This window comes from Amblyomma americanum, chromosome 8, assembly GCF_052857255.1.
Source record: "Amblyomma americanum isolate KBUSLIRL-KWMA chromosome 8, ASM5285725v1, whole genome shotgun sequence".
NCBI lineage: Eukaryota > Metazoa > Arthropoda > Arachnida > Ixodida > Ixodidae > Amblyomma > Amblyomma americanum.
The window spans coordinates 68,812,911-68,831,160 of NC_135504.1; the positions used below are offsets into that span (position 1 = coordinate 68,812,911).

Below are 18,250 nucleotides of genomic sequence, written 5' to 3' on the forward strand. Positions count from 1 at the left end.
GAAGCTGGATTCTGGACTCGAGGAGTCGTTTGGCTCTTTATTTCCTCACGACACTGGTGAATACTTTCAATAGGTCTCTCATGAATAGCTCCCATGTCGTTAGGGACTGCTCGTAGTTTTCGTACCATGTGCGTGCGAAGCCCTCGAATGAGAAAAACACGTGTCCAATTTTTGCCACATCATCCCACTTGTTGAATGATGCCACGCGTTCAAATTGGTCCAACCATTCTTCGGGGTCTTCGCCTAGGGATTCATTGATTCATTGAACGTTGGCGGCACCCGCAGTTGCTGCAGTGTGATCGGTGTCGACATCTTCGGCGAGGTTGCGGTGCTCGTAGCAGCGTCTTTTCGCTGCCTTGTGCTGTCCGGCAGGGTCTCGAACTCAGGCTCCTCTTTCTGGAGACGTCGCCTGGCTCGCTGAGCTGCTGGCTCGTCCTCGAGGGCGAAGCGCTGAGCGCTGGCTTCACGACTTGAAGGGGGCGTCCGAAACATGGATGGCACCCCGCACCTCCACCAGATGTCACGTAGTGGTGACGGCAGTCGAAGCAGCTATGAAGACGGACAAAAGGTCTTCTAAAAGAAAACTGCTTGTTGGGCTGACTTGCACCGAAAATGGACTGAATCACTCGGCGGCGGCGAAGCGACAAGCGTGCTCGGCGGTCGTCGAACAGAATGCCTGCCACTGTCGGCCGTGCTCAATTTAAAGCTGATAGCGAACTTTCGAGATAAAGCATACAAAGTTACTAGAACATTCCGGAACAACGTAGAATCAACTCTGCCTGGCTGCGATCAATCGAGATAAGCCTAGTCGCGTCTTGCGTCGCGAACAAAGCGATAAAGTGGTGTGGCGGCAGATATGAAAACCGAACGAATACAGCAAATATTCGCGGCAATAATATACACAGATTCACTTAGCGTGCTCACGGCATTACATTGTAGAAATGCAGGCGAACCCTTACTGGGAGACATATGACACAACATAGGAAAAGTCAGAGCACATTGACTATAATAAATTTCTGCTGGGTGCGGAGCCATGTTGGAATATACGGCAATAAAAGAGCCAACCAATGTGCTGCACAAGCTCGCAGTCAAGAAATCAAGGAAGTCAGCATACCTCATAGAGATTGCATGCAACTAATACACAGAAATCTCAAGGCTAAATGGCAGGAAACATGGGACCATGAAGTAAATAATAAACTGCATTTGGTAAAGCCCGTACTGGAAGAATAGAAAACATGTAGTCACAAGGAACCTTTTATAGAGGTAATATTATGCCGTCTCCGTATTGGACATACACACCTTACACACAATTCCTACTAACAAAACAAGACAAACCTATTTGTGATAAATGCAGAGATGAAATTACAGTACACAACATTTTATTCTCATGTACAGAAATTGAATCACTGAGGAAAAATTGTTTTACTACATGCTACAAAGAACACATTCCTCTTCACCAAACATTGATTTTAGGTCAATACGCACCTATTGATATCTTAAGTGTTTCTGGATTTTTAAGGGAAGCAGGCCTCCTTGAAAAACTCTGGATTCGAACATTTCGCCTAGCTCCATATGCTGATACACCTCAGCCACCTTCTCATTCTGAGAACAGGGCTGGGGTTTTTTTAATTTTTGATAGGTTGGCAGCCTCGAGATCCTTGCCGCGGCAAGGATGGTTTCTGAGGTTACCCGGCTCTCTTTGAAGCTCTCACTAATAGCGATTTTTAAATTTTTTTCTCATTAACAATAAGTACGAATTCAAGTGTTTAGGTCTGTACACCACTGAGTTTTTCACGTTTGTAGAATTCCGCAGAAAACCATTTTCATATACCTCGAGCTTGGCGCATGATAGCCTTAGATGCTTATGCGTTCTTAGACCGAACACAACACAAAACGCTGGTAGTTAGGCGAATGACCGCTGACTTCTTACGAGGAAAATGTGCCTCTGCTTTCTTCCCGCAGTGCGTCATTCAGGGAATTTACCAGAACGGATCGCCTCGAGGAACCATCAGCGCTCTGAAGCCTCTGCTGCTGCTCATCGCGAACCGCGGTATTCCTAGTGAGCACATTGCAGTTGTTTATTTTTAGCACTGTATTACGTGAAAGCAACACATCCAAGGGGCCAGCTTTGCCCTTATAGGAGCGTCGAAGAATTCTCATTGAAGCACAAGCCAGAACACACGACCCTTTTTCCCAGATCTTAATTAGCTATTAATCTGCTTTAAGGATCTTTCCAGACTTACATAATTTTGCGAATCCATTTGGTTTTGCATAAATATATCCTTTATTCTTTGTTATGATCAAGGTAAAAAAAGATATTTCTGAGGATTTGAAGGCGGCAAGTTTGTCAAAATGCTGGAAGCCGATTATGCTGTTTTAATCAAAGATGCTCGCAGTTAGGAGCAATGAAGTAGCCTTAGGCTTGAATATTAATTTGATAGAATTCTTCCTACATCGCAGTTATTTGCTAAGTATTTCTTGATTCTGTTGTATCTGGTGTTTACTGGAATGACGATTTTCCAAATCATCCTTAAATTGTTATCCTTCGCAAAATTTATTAAAAGTTTTTTTACAGGGGACACACCTAAGTAGCAGGAATTACAATATCGAAGAAATGCCCAGCGCAACCCCAGTCACTGTGTAGACAGCTGGTTCCCACATACAGTAATAATCACCGAGAACATTGCAACGTTTTTTTTGTTTTTCTTAACAGGTGAGATTTATTTTTACTATTATTAGAGCAGTAGTTGACGTTGTTCTGAATGTTCCTGCTGCTCAGGCGTAGAATTTATATCAAATCAGGTGACGCAAGCTTAGAATGATCTTAATTTCCCGCTTCCACATTTGAACCGGGAACAAAAAGAAGCAGAAGTAATAGCATGCTAATATGCTGCTATTTTTCTCTCAATCTCACGTAATTTTGAAGCCGGTGTCAACCTTGGGGTGCTGGGTAACTACCAGCTCTGCAATTCAAGTGGCTGCCTAAGCTTCCTCGTCAAGAACGACTCGTGCGTTGGCGCCATCAACATTGGGCTGCCTGACGTTGGACAGCTAAGCTCGGTAAAAGCCCTTCGTTATTAACATGTGTGCTTTAGTAACATTAGACTGCATTTAGAATAGTCTCATTGCTTAGGTCTTGTGAACAGTCTTCGTTACTACGATGGTCATTCTGGCTGCGTCAAGCTTGATCAATACTAATCTCCTCTCCGTTAAAAAAAAACATCAGCTCCTTAAAGTTCCTCCTACTCTTTCCACCAGCCCTTGATTTCGCTGAAGCACTCAATTCATTTGACGTGGAACATGTTCTGGAGCAAGTTGGTGCATTGCTTGAGTAGATGAAGCGCACAAAAGACAGCACACAAACAACCGCGCCTGCCTTGTGTAATTATTTATGTGCTGTCTTTTGTGCGCTTCATCCACTCAAGCAATGCATTTGACCCCTAATCACTTCTGAATCATCGACGCCGCAGTGGCTCAGTGGTTATTGCTCTAGGCTGCTGATCCAAAAGACGTGGGTTCGATCCCGGCCTCGGCGGTGGAATTTCGATGAAGGCGAAATTCAACTGAGGCCGGTCTACTGTGCGATGTCAGTGCAGTTCAGATTTTCAGTGCGATGTCAGAACTCCAGGTGGTCTAAACTTCCGGAGCCCTTCACTACGGCGTCCCTCAAAGCCTGAGTAGCTTTCGGACGTTAAACCTCATTAACCAAACTTCTGCATCATCAACGTCATAATTACCCCGGCGGAGTGAACTACAGAAAAAAAAAAGCTCTTGCAAGTAAACTTCCGTGACTCCTGCCTGCAGACGGGATTGGTAACCACGGCTCAGCATACCCTCTACTTGTCTAGAGCCTCTGGCTACGCTTCCTTCTTGTGTACTTGAGTATGTCACACCGGGAGGCTGCCAAATGGACATGAACTGCGCAGAGAGGATAAGCGCCGCCTTAATTTCAAAACGAATATTTTAATTGCCCCGAAACTTAGACTGACATGTTGAAAATTGTTGGCGAAAAAGACTTGTACAGTATTGATTTTTTCGTCAACGCCATGTCACATAGAGGCGGCTTATATACGACCTCACCTGCAAGTCTGGCAAATGAACTTGCGTCGAACCCTTTCGAAGCAAGCAGGCTTATGCAGCGATCGGACTCACTCAGTGTTCCCGGTGCAACCCAAATACATCTTTGACGAATTTCGGTTTAGTGAACTTACCAATTTAGCGAACACATTACCACTCTCTCCTATCTCCTCCACCTCGGCCAGTTAAAGGAGGAGTGCATTTCAATGAAGCGAAAATTGTCCTTTGACCAGCCATTGTGTTTCTTCACTCAAACACTGAATAGGTTCACGCGCACTGGAAGTCTTTTGTCGCAGCTACGATAGCTTACCGAAAACAATTCTTCTTTTGTAACAATTATCAACATCTTACGTATATTTTGCAGTGCGCTGGAGACACGGCTATGATATGCACTGCTGGATCGCCTACCACTGTAAGTTATCGGGCACTTTGACTTAAACATCTTTCTTGGAGCTGTGGCACTCAAGATTTATTCGCAGCATGGAAATGGGGGATAAAATGACGTTAAAACTTCATATAGATGGCCAAATAAATGATATATAGAAATAAGTAAAAGAAGGTTGCCACCATTGAGGCATAATTATTAGTGGCCAAAATTCAACAATGAGGCATTACGCAGGGCCAGCAAACCATGAGGCACCCCACTCTAGTGCACCGTTCAAAATGAATCTGAACGCAGCGCTAGAGGGGCATGTTATTTCGCCTATCCTGTATTCCTGCGCGGCCTAACAATGAGTCTCAACGCAGTTCCTCGTGAGTTTCTTCGCGTCCAGACGTTTGGAACCAGCCAATAAGAGGGACATCAGGGTCCAAAACGAGTCGAGTGCCCATTAGTGTCTGATGGGCAGCCCCAGAGTTTTATGCAATCATGGGAAAATGCAGAAAGAAGATATCGGCCACAGATAAATGTCAGAACATAGTTTTATCTGAAATGGGCGGCCAAGGCAGTGAATTTTGGGAAGAGGATGGTAGCACTAGGTAGAAAAGCAGGTCGTCCTTTTTGGGCTAGAATTTAACATACTGTTCAACGAAATATTAAAATTCACATTGCACAGGATTGTACTACCTTGGGTTTGCGACAAACGGCAGAAAATGATTTAGCAAAATTTTCGCGGTATGCATGGGTTTGCAGTATATTGTGACCCGATAAAGCAGCAACGTGTCACAATTGCCAAAATATTTGTTTGCACATATTTTTGTGGTCCTTGTTTCTGAGTACTGCCACTAGGTACTTTTATTCGTGTGGTGGAAGAGGAAGTTATCGGAATTTTGTTTATGCATAGCTTCTTTTTTTTTCAAGCGATGTTTATTGCCTCAGGACATAAAGGTTATGAAATCAGAGATGAGTAAGATGCTTAAATAAATGAAAAAAAGGTGGGCTGATTTAATAAAATCAAGTAGCGAATGATGATATGGACCCTGTGTCCAAGCATTATAGGAATCCGGATTGTGCGGTGAGAGACCCACCACCGCCAGGTGCCGAATTATCGTCGGCTTCAGCGCCAGGCAGTCCCACAACAGGTGGTGGATATCTGCCTCACAGTCTGTGTTCTTGCAGACTGGACACCGCGGCGGGGATATAAATCTTTGAAATGCGACCACTTGCGTGTAACAGCTGGAGTTAGGGCAACCCCGACCCGTATCCTCCGAAGCGCAACCTCCTCTGCACGGGTAAGACCACGGGGGAGGGTTACCGCACACGGAGGGATGAGAGCACGTGTGCGGCGCCGGAGGTGTTCCTTTCTTGTTAAAAGGAGGGTGCTGTCATCCAGAATGAGGACTCGAGGCAAAGACGATTTTGTGGTCGAAAGTAGGGTCGCAGAATCTGCGCGGCTTTGTGCGCTCACGAGGTCACGCGGTACCCACTCAATAGCTTCTTTTCTACTTTGTATTATTTGGCGCCTGTGTTTTAATTAGCATTAGACCTAGCGAGCAAAGGCGCTCGCGAAGTGCATAGATGCTGTACTTCGAGGTGCGACGTTTTACTTCCTGGTTGCCAGCCTTTAAGGGACGAAACTTTCTGTCACGGCTAGTTCATCGCATTAATTAACAAACGGCAGTGCAAGAGAAAGGAAACAAAAATAGATAAAAAAGACAGAACAAGCTATCCGTACTTGCGAGACATACATGGGCCTCTTTTGACCTGCCCTTGCAAATATGAACAGGCCACGCAAAGCAGTGTAAATGAAGGCTTTACTTTGCCAAACAAATTCACACTGATTTCTAGGCCAGAATTTGCGTGACTGGAATGAACTTTTGGGCAGGTTGATAATATCATCCAGCGCAGGACGCAGGTGTGGAGGAGGAGAAAATTTATTCACGATTTACCTCCGTTTGTGAATGCGTCATATGTGCTATCGCAGTTTTCCGCCGCTGTGGAGTCCTGTCAACCTACGAAGAACTCTGTTCAGATCCGCGGCATACTTTTCCAGTCGAAGACCTCTTTGCTCTGCAGTTTCCGAACCTTGTAGATCCCGTATTTAGGCAGCGCGCTCCCCGTAAGTCTTCGAAATGCGTTTCCGCTTCCGGCTTGCATTTAGTCGCTGCGCTCGATCTTCGGCAGCGTCAACTTGTCTGGCACGGTTATTCTGTTGATGCTGCACCCTTTCTGCTTGTTGTATCGCTAATACTGCAGGGTTTGTCTGCTTATGCCGTTGTTGCCGTATTTTATGTTGCGTGCAGCTCGTCTCGCTCGGAGCAGGGCATCTAGATCGACATTAGAACGCCCGGCTTGAGGCGAGCGCGAAGAATGTACGAAGCAAGATTGGTAGCAATACGCTCTGGGAAAGCCACATGCTGCGTACGTGAGGCGAGAAAGGAAAGAGAAGATGGGCGTTTGTATCTCGAAGGCTTGGGCTACAGAAGCGCAAGTGTCATTCAGTCCTGAAGACGACGGGGATCCGGCCAACAGGTTCACACTAAAGAATCGACCCCTCTTTTAAGTTCAACAGATGTACGCCCCCCCCCCCCCCCCCCTCCGTCGCTCCAAGCATTTATAGGATTAGGCGGCTGGAGAGAAAGACGCGGACAAGGAGCGGGCTCACTACGGAACAACTCGGCGAGCCGCCGTCTCTTCGGATTCCCGAGGCGGGAGTTAAACCCTCGTTTACTGACCTAAGTGTTTGGTTCAGTAACACTGCGAGGTAAAAGAGGAACTTATTTTTTTTTCTACACCTGGCTTTGACTGCAATGAAGCCATCCGCGAGCCCCTAATCGTTGAGAATATAGCCTCTCTTTCGTTGTGGCTGAGGTGCCTGGTTGCACCAGTTCTTATTTAGTTGCTCAAAGGAGCACTTTCAACGCCGCCGCGCAGTGCATGTTCCCTGCCGTATAGAGCGAGTCATGTGTCCTTCCTCTCTCGCCTTTGCACGCGCTCCTCACCTTCGCACCAACACCGCTGCAGCCTCACTTGACCCTCTGCGCCTCCGCCAAACAGCGCGCGCGCCTCTGTTCCGCGTTCCTGAAGCTTCATCCCAACACAGGACGCTTTTTTTTACTAGCGACCCACGTAGTGCTATTGCACTTAACGCACTGCGGTGTTCTCTCCGGTGACTTCTTATGCACATCTGTTTCTGACCTGTGCTACTGGATATGTTCGAGTTCCTCGAGTTGGCAGGCCAAAAGTGCTGTTCGTTCTGACGCACAGATTGTTGCGGTCATCGTTAAGTGCGTCGAACAAAAAACAGTGATACATATTCTTGCGCCTCACTGCGCTCTCCTAATTGCAGACCAACATGGTTCAGTCCACGGTGCAGTCCATTGTGGTGAGTGTACAGCACTTTTCTTATACAGCTCAGAGATCTTTTCGTTCCTCTCTTGAAATTAAATGTCTTTATGCCTGCAGCAGTCGCAAATTCCAAAACTTTGTGGAAACGGCAGCGATCATGAGAGCTACACTTCGACGTTATGTCGCCTAATTACGATATTTCATTTAATTTTCATAATCATTCGACACTGTCCTACAAGTCTGCGACAGTGATTGCTTAGCGGCGAAAACGAATAGACACATTAAGCATTAGGCATCAACTATTGGCCAATAAACACGAAGTACAGTTCGATTAAAAAAAAAACTCTAAAAGTTAACCATCAAACATTGGAGGAACACTGAGCCCACCAGTGAACTGTTATTCTGTAACCGATGTGATTCAGTAACTTTCTGGCTTGCACACTGGTTGCCGAACTGGTTACCGCACTGGTTACCGCACTGATTGCCGCACTGATTGCCGCACTGGTTGCCGCACTGGTAGCCGCACTGATTGCTGCACTAATCGCTGCCTCTAGTATCCGCGCAACACGATTTCGGTGCCGGCGCCCACAATCAACTTGGGAAATGGGACGGTATTATGAACACCTGTATTTCTTTGTTTCTGTCTTTTCTACCCTACTGAAAGTTTCCATAAGGCGAGTCGGCTAATTCTGTATAGTATATCAATATCGATTATATGCAGTCAGTTTGGAGTGTATAGAGCGGTATGGAAGCTATGAAAAAGCATATTCCACTTCATATGCATTCCATATTCCCATAATTCTATACAAGTGACCCGTATGGAACATTTCAGTAAGGTACCTCATAAAAGCAAAGTTTTCTTAACAGTGGTCTCTTTGCAGCTACAATGCCCTCGGCTACCGATGCAGGCCAACTTCAGTTAGTGCTAACTGTCGCTTTAAGCATCGATCACTTTATCTGCAGACTACGTGGCATTGCCTCAGATCTATTGGGAGCAATCGGTATGATCTGTCACTGTACAATATTTTATCCCGTTAAAACACGTCCCAGTCGGGCACATGCTCCTATATTTAAAATGGTGGCCGCCGCGGTGGCTGAGTGGTTATAGCGCTCGGCTGCTGGCCCGAAAGACGCGGGTTCGATCCCGGCCGCGGCGGTCGAATTTCGATACGAAATTCTAGAGGCCCGTGTACTGTGCGATGTTAGTGTACGTTAATGAACCCCTGGTGGTCAAAATTTCCGGAGCCCTTCACTACGGCGTCCCTCATAGCCTGAGTCGCTTTGGGACGTTAAAGGCTCATAAACCTAAACCAAACTATATTTAAAATGTAAGCAACTAAATACCAGTTGGGTTAAAGCTTCCGCTGCTTTTAACAGCTGGTTCACTCTGATGATGGTGCTGAAAGACCTTCATTCATCGTGTCTCGCATTTCCTTGCTCACAGTGCATCCTGAGTCAACTTCCTGAAGATCAGTTCCGCACTGTTCTTGGCGGCATTGTCTGCCAACTGATAACTGCCTTTAACCAGGCCACACAAGGGAACTTTGCGCTTCAGGCGGCTTTCGCCTTCTTCAGAACAGCCATCACCTTCGCGCTCGGCGTCACGTGTGAGTGTGTCAAATAGTTCGTTCAAAACAGGGAAAGCGCTTCGTAACATACCATATTTTCCGGAATGCACCTTGCACCTACCGTGTCCGTGCAGGAATCAATGTTTGCGGAGATTTCAAACTGATTTTCTTAGGCAGTCCGCACTCATAATCTGATTTTTTGGATGCATAGTGCTTGTTCGCAGATGTGTAGTATCCAAGGGATAATCTATAAGTGCACGAAAACATAATTTATAAAATCAGCTGCTCATAACACCTGCCTCGGTCTGTCCGATCGTTGAATGTGCAATTCACGTCTACTGCAAGAAACAGTTTTAGAGGAAGAATGGCAGCCATTGTTTTTTTAACAAATTAATGCTAATTACTGAGTAATTCGCGTATTGCTTCTTCTATTTCAATAGTGCCTGATGTCGCTTTCACCTTGTCTCACTTCCAGGCCCTTAACTCGCTAAAAAACACAGCAAGGAGTCTGAAGTGCGGCGGATGGCGATGGCGCCGTTCTTGCTGCGTGACTCGACGCGTCTGCACTTTTCCCGAGAAGTAAACAAAAAGAAGTGGTTGGCATATATTTATTAAATATCTGACAATTACGTTGCCGCACTTTACTCTTTACACGACTGGTGGTACAGCTATTGCGGTGACGCGTGTTGTCACCGCTTATGTTCGCCAATCAATCCCCCTTGGTCACTTAAGGCCTATGAAATTCATGTGCTGAGTAGAAGGTCGGGGTTTAAATGCTGACAGCAGTGACTAAAAAGCATGATCGTCGAGTATACTAATATCGCAGTGTGTGGCAAGCAACTTATTGTTACATGGGAGGGTACAGCTGTAGGTCAGTTGGTAACTCAATGGGCACGGAAAGCCGTTTAAGATAGGGGACTGAGGCAGTGGACAGTATAAGGCGGTAGTTGCTGAAATCATTCTAAAGCCCTGCACTAAAGCACGCCGTATTGCCCACAGAGTTGTTCAGGGACATAAATAACAATAAAATGCTTGTAAATTTTGAATATTATTAAAGTTTCGCCAGCCAAAACAACGAGTGATGGTCACTGACAACTCAGAAAGGGCGGCCATAGAAATACAGGCGAAATATTTATTTTATTTATTTATTTATATATATATTACAGCGCCCTCAATCGCCGAAGCATTGAAGAGGAGACTGGGTTTGAAATGGTGTTACTTGCAAATAAATTTAATATGCACAGCAAATTTATGTAGAAGACTTGAGGAAAAAAACAACATTCATAACCAGGCTGCAAAAAAACATTAGAGTAAACATTGACAAAAACTACTAGGCATTCACTTTTGGTAGTTGGTTAGTTCACCTCGTATCATGATAAGGTGCGGCTTGCGTAAGCGACCACATGATCGAGACCACCCTGTCATTGCAAAAGGACAGCGCCGAGGCGAATCTTGCTGGCGTCTGTGTGCAGTTCTGCTGACTCACGAAGTGTAAAAATATGGGCGTACCTTGGAGACGAGTTCGGATGTCTTTGATGGACTCTTGTGGCCCCTGGCGCCAGGAGAACGTTTCGGCATATTTCGTGAGGTGTGTTACGGGCTCAGCGATAAGGGAAAAGTTCTGTGTAAAACGCTGATAGTACACGCAGAGACCCAGAAAGCACCGCCCAGTTCGCATATCGGTTGGGACGGGAAAAGCAGCGACGGCACTGTCTTGTCGGGGTCTGTGCTAACTCCAAGCTTAGCGCTCACAATGTGACCAAGAACACAGTGCACAGGGGCCTAAGGTGTTCTTCGAATGCCGTGGAGAAAATGGTAGTGTCATCCAGTCACACGAAGCAGAAGTGCCATTTCAGATCGGCAAGTACGGTATCCATCATCCGCTGGAAGGTTGCAGGAGCCAACTAAAGACCGAAAGAGTGCACCGGGATTTCGCAATAACCGTCCGAGGTTATAAAGGCGTATTTCCTCTGGGGCGTTCATCCGCATCGGCTTTACAATAGCCACTGCTTGAACCTAGTGATTAGAGGTATGTGGCATGGCACAGCCAGTTCAGGGAGGCATCTTTCTTTGGCAGAGAATAAACACCTTTTTTATGACTGTTTATACGTGTGTAATCAACACAGAGCCGTAGGGTTCCAAGTTTCTTTTCCTCTAGAACAACAGGCGACGCCCACAGGCTCGTTGATGGATATATCTCATCGTCGTTGAGCACTTCTTCAAGATGTCGGCGAATGGCATTACGTTCTTTCGAAGAAACTTGATAAGGCGGCTAACATAACAGTCACTGGATTTCGTCAACTATAAACCGGTGCTTTGTCAGCTGTGTCTCACCAACCTTGGAAGTTGAGGCAAAACATTCGCGGAAAGGTTCGTTAATGCCGTCCACGCTGAGCTTCTGATTAGCCGGGAGGTTGGGGTGTACGTCTATTTTTATGGGCAAGCTCGGTGCATCCACTGATGCCGAAGTTTTAGACAACGCATGCTTTCCGTCGCATGCGCTGTGTTCTTGGAAACACGCAAAAGCTGTTTTGCGAGGCAAACATTCAGGTTCACGAACAAAATTCGTCACCGAAAGTTCGGTTAGAGCATTCTTCAGTTAGCAACAAAGACTTGCCGACCCACGAGCAGCGACATGTTGCTTTCAGCGATGTCATTAGTGCCGGGGCTGCTATCATATTATATGAAAAACCCAATAAAAAAGAAGACGCAGGACAAGAAGAAGGCACACTAATACACACATCCATCAGAAAAAAACACACACACAACCAAATCCGGTAGTGTCATTTCATCTCCCATAAAAAAACGCTACTCTTTCTTTGTCATAACGAAAGATGGATCCCTTATGCAGGGTGGCTCGCACTTTTGGATTAAAATTCTTAAGTAGTTCTCGCTCGTGACTGAGAATAATTCTCGGGAGTTGAAACAGGGGCCACGAGTGTTTCCTGCTCTCCTCCACATTCAATGCCAGCTTGCTCCCTGTGCCCGTTCACAACGTGTTGACGTGTTCCCTCGGCCGTCTAGTCAGCCATCTAGTCCCGATGTACGCTTTTCCACAGGACACGGAAATTGAATACACATCCCCCCCCCCCCCCGCACATTATGTGAACCTTATTTGGTGGTTGCTCTTGCAGGATTTTTCTCTTTCACCGCCGGAGATGCGGGCGCAAAGACTACAAAGCCTACAGGGAGCTGGAAATACTTGACATCAAATTTTTGGTACTGTTTTTCCCAAGAAGGTGTTCCAAAATTACGTGTTAAATGCCGGTAAATCTCGTATTAGGGGCATGAGATGGTAGAACAAAAAATAATTCTCTATTCTTCTATTATTTGATAGGCATCGAAAAATTGGCGGTGGTTTAGCTCTGGTTAATCAAGGAGTGACGCGATATCTACAACCGGTCGAGTGGATCTTGGTCACGTGGCCAACCACGTGATCAGCCATGGCACAACGCCACCGGCTGCTGCTCCGCCCCACATGACCAGCCACGCTGAAGGCTCGACATGCTACCGTAATGTAGCTTTCGCTACAAAACACAGTAGACGTCGCCACATATACCGTGAGCTGCTGGACGGGATCGCTCGAGTTAGTACCTGTGCAATCGCTTATTGCGGCAGGTCTCAGGGCTGTGTTGGATGTGTGAACGAAACCGTCAAATGGCTGGGAGGATTTGCGCGGTTAGATCACCTTGGCGTGAAGTTATTTACAAAAGGCTTATATGGTAGTAAGTACACTTCGGGGTACACATACTGCCATATAAATTGCCCTCAGTCCCTCTGTAGCCCCCTCCGGGGGGGGGGGGGGGGAAATCCGACTGTGCGGCCTGTCCGTGGCACCCCCCCCCCCCTGCCGCCGGATACGGGCCGGTGTAGTTTCGGCTACTAGGCTTTGTTCCGGTGCAACGCCAGCGGTGGGGCAGGGTTGTCCGGGGCCCATCCTCTTGGGAGCTGCAGCGACTCCCACGTCTGTGAGGGCCAGCCGAATCGTGAGGTCCGTTGTCTGTGCGGAGGCAGGCCTGGAGGCAGACCAGATTGGACCCACGAAATCCGGTAGAAAGGAATGTCAAAAGTCAAAAACCTCCGCTCACGGCAAAGTGCACGGCTACTAATGCTCGGTTTCTGGCTACGAAGAGGTCAGGTCCGCGCGGTAGCGTGCCGACGCACGGTTTCTGGCTACATAGACGCCAGGTCCGCGCGGGGGTTCCGACAGCCCGAGCTCCTCGGAATCGATGTCCTCGGGGAAGCAGTCTCATTGCGGATCGCTTGTGATGGGTGGCATATTGCGGACGCCGAGGCTGACCCGGTCTTGGGGACCACCGGGGACGCCGAGGTAGAGGGTGTGCAGTAGTACCAGTGCGAAAATCGTCGATGTGTGGAGTACCGGTGGAGTAGGCCCGGCTTATCTCACCCTATGCCCGATTCTTGGTTCGTGGCCCGGGCGCCCGGCCTTGAATACTCCCTCCTCAGTAGGTGTGGAGCAAGCAAGGGGAGGAAATAAGTGCCTGGTGGTTGGAAGGTAGCACAGGTGGGTCCCCCAGGGTTGCCGGGTTATGGCGCCGAGGGCCAAGCGCCGATAGGCTGACGACCTGGGCCTCTGTTGGCCGGACCACACTACACACACTTCCGGAGTCTGAAAAACCACGAAACACAGTCGACGGCTAGTAATCGGCCGGTCCGATCCAACCCTTAAAATCGTAGAGGAGCAGGAGGCTGCGGACCCCAAGTTAGGAATTTTTTTTTCTTTCTTTTCTGTCTCCGACGGTCGGAGCCAGTGGGTGGTCGTGCATCCCGTGGGGGAGCCGCACCATTGGAAAAGCTCGATGCCCTACCTGTCATGGCCAGGCAGGCCAGAAATGGAGTCGATGTCAAATGAAGGAACAGAGCAAAATCTCGCTGTCCCCATTCCCATCCCAGTTCCCATAACCCTTTCCCAATTCCAATTTCCCATACCCTACATCCCACCCCCTCCGCTACGTCCTAGGGGAGATCAGGGGAGTCTCCCCGGGCCCGTTCCCCCGGCGATGGGTCGCTTGTAGCATTCCCCCCCCCCCCCCTTTCTTTTATTTTTCCACCTACGGGTGGCAAAACGATGGATTGCCTTCGGGCCTTTTCATTTATTTTACGATTGAGTCAAGCCTGTTATACGTCAGTGGTGCGGGCAGGAGCTTATTGGTTTACATTCTTTTTATGGCAGCTCCACCATACTATATGTAGCCCCCTCCATGTCCTTCTATACCACTCGTCTTCCGACATATGCTTCTTCGCCGCCTATTAAAATGCCAAACGAGAGCAGCTTTGACTCCTGCAGGTTTTGTGCTATCTGCGTGACTTTAACCGCTCTTATTACATGGTCATTGTGGACTTGGTGTATAGTAGTTAATTAAGCAGGCTGCTTATCGGGAAATATATTGCCAATCACTCTAATCACCGGGTCCTGTTCGCATTGCATTCATCTAGCTCTAATTAAGTTCAAAGCTGAAAAAGCACAATGTTTGTCAGAATGAACGCAATTCTTTTTTTCCGGGCAATTTGTCATTGAGTGCACTAATTTCAGGCTACTTGGCCATATGGCGGAAAAATTAAGACCGCTTGCGCCAACCTCGGTATGCAGCGCCTATCTTCAGTAATTATGCGCGTCGCCTACACACTGGGGATGGACGTCGCACTACGGCATGTGGGCTTCGGGGGCGCCGTTCTGGAAGTACCTGATAAGCTGACCCCCATGTGTTTGTTAAAGGTCCACTGATAGTGCTCAGCACAAGAGGGTATTTCCTTGCCTCTTCTCCTCCGTCTTCCGCAAACGGGAGAATCTCCTTTCACTCCCTCCTTTATCCCTTCTCCTTACGGCGCGGTTCACGTGTCGAACGATATTTGAGACAGATACTGCGCCATTTCCTTTCCCCCAAAACCAATTATTATTATTTAGAACAGGAAGTGGACGTTGAAAAGCCCTAATGATTAGACTAAAACGTGACAGACTCCTTACTGTCCGCTCGCCCTGTTATCGTGCAGGATGTGGAGGTCCTCAAAAAGGTTCTTTGTAACGGCCACAGGCTGGTAAAGCCTCGAATTAGCCTATACTTGAAGAATAAGCGGAAGAAACTAGCCTATCAGCGAGTTAACAGTCAGAAAGAATTAGAGGAATTGAAGATGTCGCTGCAGAACAGATATTCGGCTTTTAATTAGGATGAAGACCTTAATGCTCAAGCAATAAACCGTGATCTCACAGCTATCATTACGAAGTGTGCAGTGCAAGTAGGCGCTGAGATGCTTAGACATTGTGCCGGCAAGCTCTCTCAGGAGACGAAAGATCTGATTAAAAAACGCTTGAGGAAGAATGCCTTTAGACCCACAAACAGAATAGAACAGGCCGTGCTATCAGTGCTAATCAGTCCGTTCATAGAAACCGACCTAGGGCAGTTTACTGCGAAAAAAAAAGAATGCTCTCAAGAACGATAGTAGCCTGAAAGTGATGAAGAGGAAATAATTGCTGGCGTTGTAACATTGCTAAGCATGAATTATTGTGCGAAAGCAGGTTTTTGCAGGTAGACATCACCGCCACGTACATGAAAACGCGTTTGGGGTGTCCGCTGACCTAGGGAACCAGTTATCCGCTTTTACTTTCCTAAAATGAACAGAGTTCAAACTGTTGCCAATGCAAACACCGCCAGGGCGCATTTGTCTGTCACTACTGCCACGTAGGTCAAAACGCGGCTGAGGTGTCCACTGGCCCATTAATCTAGTTATGCCCATTTTCTTTCTTGACTTTTGAGCACATATAAAAGTTGATGAAGACGAAGACGTGCCATTCACAGAGCTAGAGTCTGGCAGTTTAACAAGAGGATTGATCTGCTGCGGCGTTTGCATGCTGCTCTCGTGCAGTGGCAGCGACTCTCACTTGTGCACTACGCTGCGGGTATGAAACGAATCGCTGCAATAGTTATTTCATTTTTCGGATATCTAAGCTTCAAACAACCTTGCATTTTTCTAGACTGCTAACGAAATAGCGCTTTTGCAGTAATAAGGCACAGATAAATATCAGATGCATGTGTTAGGATACAAAGATCGTAATGTAATTGGCAATATGGTTAAGATAGTTAAAGTACAAGAGAAGTTTTCCACAGATTTATAGAGTAGCGAATGTAATCAGCACTTTAATGAAAGTAGCAGTACCACGTCACAGCAATGGGACTTCTCGACAGTGACCAAAGAGGAAGCAAAGAAATGCCTTAGGAACTATAGAGAAGCGAATGTAATCAGCACATTAATGAAAGTAGCAGTACCACGTCACAGCAATGGGACTTCTCGACAGTGACCAAAGAGGAAGCAAAGAAAAGCCTTAGGAGCAGCGGAAAGGGGGAAAGCGGTTGGTTAGGATCAGATAACAGGAGATTTGTCGAAGGTTGGTAGAGAAATTGTACTACAGAAACTAGCCACACTGCATAGCCTATACCTTATGACCTCAAGCGTACCGGAAGGTTGGAAGGCTAATATCATCCTAATCAATACGAAGGGAGACGTCGAGGAATTGAAAGATGGCAGGGCGATCTGCTTACTGTCCGTTGCATACAATGTATTTACTAAGTTAATCTTTAATAGAGTAAGGACCACTTTGCACTTAAATCAACCAGTTGATCGGACAGGTTTTCTTAATGGCTACTCGACAATAAACCGTATTCACACTGTCAAGCAGGTGATAGATAAGCACACAGAATATAACCAACCGCTAAATATAGCCTTCAAAGATTACGAGAAAGCATTTCACTCAGTCGAAACTTCAACAGTCATGCAGGAATTACTGAATCGGGGTGTATATTACCCTAATGTAAAAATACCTGGAGATGTCTGTAACAGCTGCACAGCAACTATAGTGATCCTTAAAGTCAAATTAAAATTCCAGCAAGGAATGGTGCCAGGCAGGAAGACACTATCTCGCCAGTGTTATTCACTGGCTGTTTTCAGGATTTGAGTTGCCGGGTGGATTGTCTAAAGGGTGGGGGTCTTTCTGTGGATGGTAGGTTGACGCATTCAGTATGGTAAAGGCAGCCTGGCGGGCAGTGTTTGAAGCCTTAGGACGCACAGAGCGAAGTTTACCAAATGAGGGCGATGCTACAACGTAGTAATAAATATTGATCCAAACGCACGTGGTGATATCCGATTAGATAGGAGCATGGAATTACCGCAGAGCTGCAAGGCATCGCAGTGAGCACTGATGACCTTAGAAGACAAATAGAGGTAAACTGGTCAAAATTCAACGCTGAGCTCTCGCCAGTATCAATAGCGCAGAAATATACTTCCTGCTAAATCCCCCATTGGCATGAACCGGCTGTGCACGATATGTGCCATTGATCTGCTGGTTGTGTCAACGCGCTGGTCGCGACGTCCGCGACACAAGCTGACGTATGAAACATCGAGTGATGCGAGCAGTGTCCTTGATTATGGCCGCACACTAGAAAACATGGATCCTAACCGTCTTGTGGCTCGAAGTGGACAAGCTGTCGCGTTTAGGGGACATCATTTTTAAGCAACCAAGCAGACTATCCCTCCAGGCACCTTCATTGCGAGCCGAGATTCAGTTATGAATGTTCCGCTGCCGTAAAAGGGCAGCAATTCAAGTATAGAATTGGTGAAAAGTTTTCGGTCCATGAGGTCAACATAACAGCTGTGTAGTGGGGCACTCATGACTGCTCCGGAGATCATAAGCTCGGAAACCTGAGGCAGGGTCTCAACCTTACCTCTGAGGACCTCGCTTACAATGTAGGTACCGTAACGGCTACACGGTACTGCTCAAAAGCAAATGCTATGGCCTGGGAACATAACACTAACCGTGTACTTGCGTCGTTACTTGTGAGTACCTCATGTTTCGGGTCGCAGTCAC

At 47.0% G+C, this 18,250-nt stretch overlaps 2 long non-coding RNA genes across 2 annotated transcripts; both read left to right on the forward strand.

Annotated features, from left to right (window-relative positions):
• Positions 1–1,959: 1,959 nt before the first annotated feature.
• Positions 1,960–4,489, forward strand: LOC144100757 (uncharacterized). The gene is made up of 3 exons (XR_013307829.1): positions 1,960–2,059; positions 2,927–3,060; positions 4,442–4,489. It is a non-coding gene; the product is annotated as an uncharacterized LOC144100757 (long non-coding RNA).
• Positions 4,490–7,811: 3,322 nt separating this feature from the next.
• On the forward strand, positions 7,812–9,855 carry LOC144102473 (uncharacterized). The gene is made up of 3 exons (XR_013308213.1): positions 7,812–7,841; positions 9,249–9,411; positions 9,848–9,855. It is a non-coding gene; the product is annotated as an uncharacterized LOC144102473 (long non-coding RNA).
• Positions 9,856–18,250: the final 8,395 nt, after the last annotated feature.